This window comes from Podarcis filfolensis (genome assembly GCF_964270895.1).
Source record: "Podarcis filfolensis genome assembly, chromosome: 5".
In the NCBI taxonomy this organism is placed as follows: Eukaryota; Metazoa; Chordata; class Lepidosauria; order Squamata; family Lacertidae; genus Podarcis; species Podarcis filfolensis.
Window position 1 is genome coordinate 83,969,899 of NC_139608.1, and position 7,273 is coordinate 83,977,171.

The window sequence follows — 7,273 nt, forward strand, 5'->3', positions numbered from 1 at the left end:
AGGGATTTTTTTTTAAAAAAAAATTCTGCCGGTTAAGTTGTCGAGGGCTGATTTCTTTTTCTGTGATAAATAACCTTCTGTTTCGACCGCCAAACATTTCAGGGGAGCATGTGCAACCGTTTGGCTCCATTTTTGAGTGAATTGCCGAAAGTCAGATTTTTGATGAGATTGTGACCCCGGGGCTTAGGGATTTTTTTTTTTTTTTTTAAAAATTTCTGCCGCTTAAGTTGTCGAGAGCTGATTTCTTTTCCTGTGATAAAAAACCTTCTGTTTCGACTGCCAAACATTTCAGGGGAGCATTTGCAACCATTTGGCACCATTTTTGAGTGAATTGCCGAAAGTCAGATTTTTGATGAAATTGTGACCCCGGGGCTTAGGGATTTTTTCCAAAAAAATCTTTTTCTGCCGGTTAAGTTGTCGAGGGCTGATTACTTTTACAGTGATAAATAGCCTTCTGTTTCGACCGCCAAACATTTCAGGGGAGCATTTGCAACCGTTTGGCTCCATTTTTGAGTGAATTGCCGAAAGTCAGATTTTTGATGAAATTGTGACCCCGGGGCTTAGGGGTTTTTTCAAAAAAAAAAATTCTGCCGGTTAAGTTGTCGAGGGCTGATTTCTTTTGCTGGGATAAAAAGCCTACTGTTTCGACCGCCAAACCTTTCAGGGGAGGATTTGCAACCGTTTGGCACCATTTTTGAGTGAATTCCCGAAAGTCAGATTTTTGATGAAATTGTGACCCCGGGGCTTAGGGATGTTTGAAAAAAAAAATTCTGCCGGTTATGTTGTCGAGGGCTGATTTCTTGTCCTGTGATAAAAAGCCTTCTGTTTCGACCGCCAAACATTTCAGGGGAGCATTTGCAACCGTTTGGCACCATTTTTGAGTGAATTGCTGAAAGTCAAATTTTTGATGAAATAGTGACCCCGGGGCTTAGGGATTTTTTTTAAAAAAAAATTCTGCCGGTTAAGTTGTCGAGGGCTGATTTCTTTTCCTGTGATAAATAGCCTTCTGTTTCGACCGCCAAACATTTCAGGGGAGCATTTGCAACCGTTTGGCACCATTTTTGAGTGAATTGCCGAAAGTCAGATTTTTGATGAAATTGTGACCCCGGGGCTTAGGGGTTTTTTCAAAAAAAATAATTCTGCCGGTTAAGTTGACGAGGGCTGATTTCTTTTCCTGTGATAAAAAACCTTCTGTTTCGACGGCCAAACATTTCAGGGGAGCATTTACAACCGTTTGGCACCATTTTTGAGTGAATTGCCGAAAGTCAGATTTTTGATGAAATTGTGACCCCGGGGCTTAGGGGTTTTTTCAAAAAAAAAATTTCTGCCAGTTAAGTTGACGAGGGCTGATTTCTTTTCCTGGGATAAAAAACCTTCTGTTTCGACCGCCAAACATTTCAGGGGAGCATTTAAAACCGTTTGGCACCCTTTTTGAGTGAATTCCCGAAAGTCAGATTTTTGATGAAATTGTGACCCCGGGGCTTAGGGGTTTTTTCAAAAAAAAAAATTCTGCCGGTTAAGTTGTCGAGGGCTGATTTCTTTTGCTGGGATAAAAAGCCTACTGTTTCGACCGCCAAACCTTTCAGGGGAGGATTTGCAACCGTTTGGCACCATTTTTGAGTGAATTCCCGAAAGTCAGATTTTTGATGAAATTGTGACCCCGGGGCTTAGGGATGTTTGAAAAAAAAAATTCTGCCGGTTATGTTGTCGAGGGCTGATTTCTTGTCCTGTGATAAAAAGCCTTCTGTTTCGACCGCCAAACATTTCAGGGGAGCATTTGCAACCGTTTGGCACCATTTTTGAGTGAATTGCTGAAAGTCAAATTTTTGATGAAATAGTGACCCCGGGGCTTAGGGATTTTTTTTAAAAAAAAATTCTGCCGGTTAAGTTGTCGAGGGCTGATTTCTTTTCCTGTGATAAATAGCCTTCTGTTTCGACCGCCAAACATTTCAGGGGAGCATTTGCAACCGTTTGGCACCATTTTTGAGTGAATTGCCGAAAGTCAGATTTTTGATGAAATTGTGACCCCGGGGCTTAGGGGTTTTTTCAAAAAAAATAATTCTGCCGGTTAAGTTGACGAGGGCTGATTTCTTTTCCTGTGATAAAAAACCTTCTGTTTCGACGGCCAAACATTTCAGGGGAGCATTTACAACCGTTTGGCACCATTTTTGAGTGAATTGCCGAAAGTCAGATTTTTGATGAAATTGTGACCCCGGGGCTTAGGGGTTTTTTCAAAAAAAAAATTTCTGCCAGTTAAGTTGACGAGGGCTGATTTCTTTTCCTGGGATAAAAAACCTTCTGTTTCGACCGCCAAACATTTCAGGGGAGCATTTAAAACCGTTTGGCACCCTTTTTGAGTGAATTCCCGAAAGTCAGATTTTTGATGAAATTGTGACCCCGGGGCTTAGGGGTTTTTTCAAAAAAAAAAATTCTGCCAGTTAAGTTGACGAGGGCTGATTTCTTTTCCTGGGATAAAAAGCCTTCTGTTTCGACCGCCAAACCTTTCAGGGGAGCATTTGCAACCGTTTGGCACAATTTTTGAGTGAATTGCTGAAAGTCAGATTTTTGATGAAATTGTGACCCCGGGGCTTAGGGATTTTTTCAAAAAAAAAATTTCTGCCGGTTAAGTTGTCGAGGGCTGATTTCTTTTCTTGTGATAAAAAACCTTCTGTTTCGACCGCCAAACATTTCAGGGGAGCATTTGCAACCGTTTGGCACCATTTTTGAGTGAATTCCCGAAAGTCAGATTTTTGATGAAATTGTGACCCCGGGGCTTAGGGATGTTTGAAAAAAAAAATTCTGCCGGTTATGTTGTCGAGGGCTGATTTCTTGTCCTGTGATAAAAAGCCTTCTGTTTCGACCGCCAAACATTTCAGGGGAGCATTTGCAACCGTTTGGCACCATTTTTGAGTGAATTGCTGAAAGTCAAATTTTTGATGAAATAGTGACCCCGGGGCTTAGGGATTTTTTTTTTAAAAAAAATTTTGCCGGTTAAGTTGTCGAGGGCTGATTTCTTTTCCTAGGATAAAAAGCCTTCTGTTTCGACCGCCAAACATTTCAGGGGAGCATTTGCAACCGTTTGGCACAATTTTTGAGTGAATTGCTGAAAGTCAGATTTTTGATGAAATTGTTACCCCGGGGCTTAGGGATTTTTTGAAAAAAAATATTTCTGCCGGTTAAGTTGTCGAGGGCTGATTTCTTTTCTTGTGATAAAAAACCTTCTGTTTCAACCGCCAAACATTTCAGGGGAGCATTTGCAACCGTTTGGCACCATTTTTGAGTGAATTCCCGAAAGTCAGATTTTTGATGAAATTGTGACCCCGGGGCTTAGGGATGTTTGAAAAAAAAAATTCTGCCGGTTAAGTTGTCGAGGGCTGATTTCTTGTCCTGTGATAAAAAGCCTTCTGTTTCGACCGCCAAAGATTTCAGGGGAGCATTTGCAACCGTTTGGCACCATTTTTGAGTGAATTGCTGAAAGTCAAATTTTTGATGAAATAGGGATTTTTTTAAAAAAAAAAATTCTGCCGGTTAAGTTGTCGAGGGCTGATTTCTTTTTCTGTGATAAATAACCTTCTGTTTCGACCGCCAAACATTTCAGGGGAGCATGTGCAACCGTTTGGCTCCATTTTTGAGTGAATTGCCGAAAGTCAGATTTTTGATGAGATTGTGACCCCGGGGCTTAGGGATTTTTTTTTTTTAAAAAAAATTTCTGCCGCTTAAGTTGTCGAGAGCTGATTTCTTTTCCTGTGATAAAAAACCTTCTGTTTCGACCGCCAAACATTTCAGGGGAGCATTTGCAACCATTTGGCACCATTTTTGAGTGAATTGCCGAAAGTCAGATTTTTGATGAAATTGTGACCCCGGGGCTTAGGGATTTTTTCCAAAAAAATCTTTTTCTGCCGGTTAAGTTGTCGAGGGCTGATTTCTTTTCCTGGGATAAAAAGCCTTTTGTTTTGACCGCCAAACCTTTCAGGGGAGCATTTGCAACTGTTTGGCACCTTTTTTGAGTGAATTGCCGAAAGTCAGATTTTTGATGAAATTGTGACCCCGGGGCTTAGGGGTTTTTTCAAAAAAATAATTCTGCCGGTTAAGTTGACGAGGGCTGATTTCTTTTCCTGTGATAAAAAACCTTCTGTTTCGACCGCCAAACATTTCAGGGGAGCATTTACAACCGTTTGGCACCATTTTTGAGTGAATTGCCGAAAGTCAGATTTTTGATGAAATTGTGACCCCGGGGCTTAGGGGTTTTTTTAAAAAAAAAAATTCTGCCAGTTAAGTTGACGAGGGCTGATTTCTTTTCCTGGGATAAAAAACCTTCTGTTTCGACCGCCAAACATTTCAGGGGAGCATTTAAAACCGTTTGGCACCATTTTTGAGTGAATTCCCGAAAGTCAGATTTTTTATGAAATTGTGACCCCGGGGCTTAGGGGTTTTTTCAAAAAAAAAAATTCTGCCGGTTAAGTTGACGAGGGCTGATTTCTTTTCCTGGGATAAAAAGCCTTCTGTTTCGACCGCCAAACCTTTCAGGGGAGCATTTGCAACCGTTTGGCACAATTTTTGAGTGAATTGCTGAAGGTCAGATTTTTGATGAAATTGTGACCCCGGGGCTTAGGGATTTTTTTTTTAAAAAAAAATTTCTGCCGGTTAAGTTGTCGAGGGCTGATTTCTTTTCTTGTGATAAAAAACCTTCTGTTTCGACCGCCAAACATTTCAGGGGAGCATTTGCAACCGTTTGGCACCATTTTTGAGTGAATTCCCGAAATCAGATTTTTGATGAAATTGTGACCCCGGGGCTTAGGGATGTTTGAAAAACATAATTCTGCCGGTTATGTTGTCGAGGGCTGATTTCTTGTCATGTGATAAAAAGCCTTCTGTTTCGACCGCCAAACATTTCAGGGGAGCATTTGCAACCGTTTGGCACCATTTTTGAGTGAATTGCTGAAAGTCAAATTTTTGATGAAATAGTGACCCCGGGGCTTAGGGATTTTTTTAAAAAAAAAAATTCTGCCGGTTAAGTTGTCGAGGGCTGATTTCTTTTCCTGTGATAAATAGCCTTCTGTTTCGACCGCCAAACATTTCAGGGGAGCATTTGCAACCGTTTGGCACCATTTTTGAGTGAATTGCCGAAAGTCCGATTTTTGATGAAATTGTGACCCCGGGGCTTAGTGGTTTTTTCAAAAAAAAAAATTCTGCCGGTTAAGTTGACGAGGGCTGATTTCTTTTCCTGTGATAAAAAACCTTCTGTTTCGACCGCCAAACATTTCAGGCGAGCATTTGCAACCGTTTGGCACCTTTTTTGAGTGAATTGCCGAAAGTCAGATTTTTGATGAAATTGTGACCCCGGGGCTTAGGGGTTTTTTTAAAAAAATAATTCTGCCGCTTAAGTTGTCGAGGGCTGATTACTTTTCCTGTGATAAAAAGCCTTCTGTTTCGCTCGCCAAATATTTCAGGGGAGCATTTGCAACCGTTTGGCACCATTTTTGAGTGAATTGCCGAAAGTCAGATTTTTGATGAAATTGTGACCCCGGGGCTTAGGGGTTTTTGAAAAAAAAAATTCTGCCGGTTAAGTTGTCGAGGGCTGATTTCTTTTCCTGTGATAAAAAGCCTTCTGTTTCGACCGCCAAACATTTCAGGGGAGCATTTACAACCTTTTGGCACCATTTTTGAGTGAATTGCCGAAAGTCAGATTTTTGATGAAATTGTGACCCCGGGGCTTAGGGGTTTTTTCAAAAAAAAAAATTCTGCCAGTTAAGTTGACGAGGGCTGATTTCTTTCCCTGGGATAAAAAACCTTCTGTTTCGACTGCCAAACATTTCAGGGGAGCATTTACAACCTTTTGGCACCATTTTTGAGTGAATTTCCGAAAGTCTGATTTTTGATGAAATTGTGACCCCGGGGCTTAGGGGTTTTTTCAAAAAAAAAAATTCTGCCGGTTAAGTTGTCGAGAGCTGATTTCTTTTCCTGGGATAAAAAGCCTTCTGTATCGACCGCCAAACCTTTCAGGGGAGCATTTGCAACCGTTTGGCACAATTTTTGAGTGAATTGCTGAAAGTCAGATTTTTGATGAAATTGTGACCCCGGGGCTTAGGGATTTTTTTTAAAAAAAAATTCTGCCGGTTATGTTGTCGAGGGCTGATTTCTTGTCCTGTGATAAAAAGCCTTCTGTTTCGACCGCCAAACATTTCAGGGGAGCATTTGCAACCGTTTGGCACCATTTTTGAGTGAATTGCCGAAAGTCAGATTTTTGATGAAATTGTGACCCCGGGGCTTAGGGGTTTTTTCAAAAAAAATAATTCTGCCTGTTAAGTTGTCGAGGGCTGATTTCTTTTCCTGTGATAAAAAACCTTCTGTTTCGACCGCCAAACATTTCAGGGGAGCATTTACAACCGTTTGGCACCATTTTTGAGTGAATTGCCGAAAGTCAGATTTTTGATGAAATTGTGACCCCGGGGCTTAGGGGTTTTTTTAAAAAAAAAAATTTCTGCCGGTTAAGTTGTCGAGGGCTGATTTCTTTTCTTGTGATAAAAAACCTTCTGTTTCGACCGCCAAACATTTCAGGGGAGCATTTGCAACCGTTTGGCACCATTTTTGAGTGAATTCCCGAAAGTCAGATTTTTGATGAAATTGTGACCCCGGGGCTTAGGGATGTTTGAAAAAAATAATTCTGCCGGTTATGTTGTCGAGGGCTGATTTCTTGTCCTGTGATAAAAAGCCTTCTGTTTCGACCGCCAAACATTTCAGGGTAGCATTTGCAACCGTTTGGCACCATTTTTGAGTGAATTGCTGAAAGTCAAATTTTTGATGAAATAGTGACCCCGGGGCTTAGGGATTTTTTTTTAAAAAAAAATTCTGCCGGTTAAGTTGTCGAGGGCTGATTTCTTTTCCTGTGATAAATAGCCTTCTGTTTCGACCGCCAAACATTTCAGGGGAGCATTTGCAACCGTTTGGCACCATTTTTGAGTGAATTGCCGAAAGTCAGATTTTTGATGAAATTGTGACCCCGGGGCTTAGTGGTTTTTTCAAAAAAAAAAATTCTGCCGGTTAAGTTGACGAGGGCTGATTTCTTTTCCTGTGATAAAAAACCTTCTGTTTCGACCGCCAAACATTTCAGGCGAGCATTTGCAACCGTTTGGCACCTTTTTTGAGTGAATTGCCGAAAGTCAGATTTTTGATGAAATTGTGACCCCGGGGCTTAGGGGTTTTTTTAAAAAAATAATTCTGCCGGTTAAGTTGTCGAGGGCTGATTACTTTTCCTGTGATAAAAAGCCTTCTG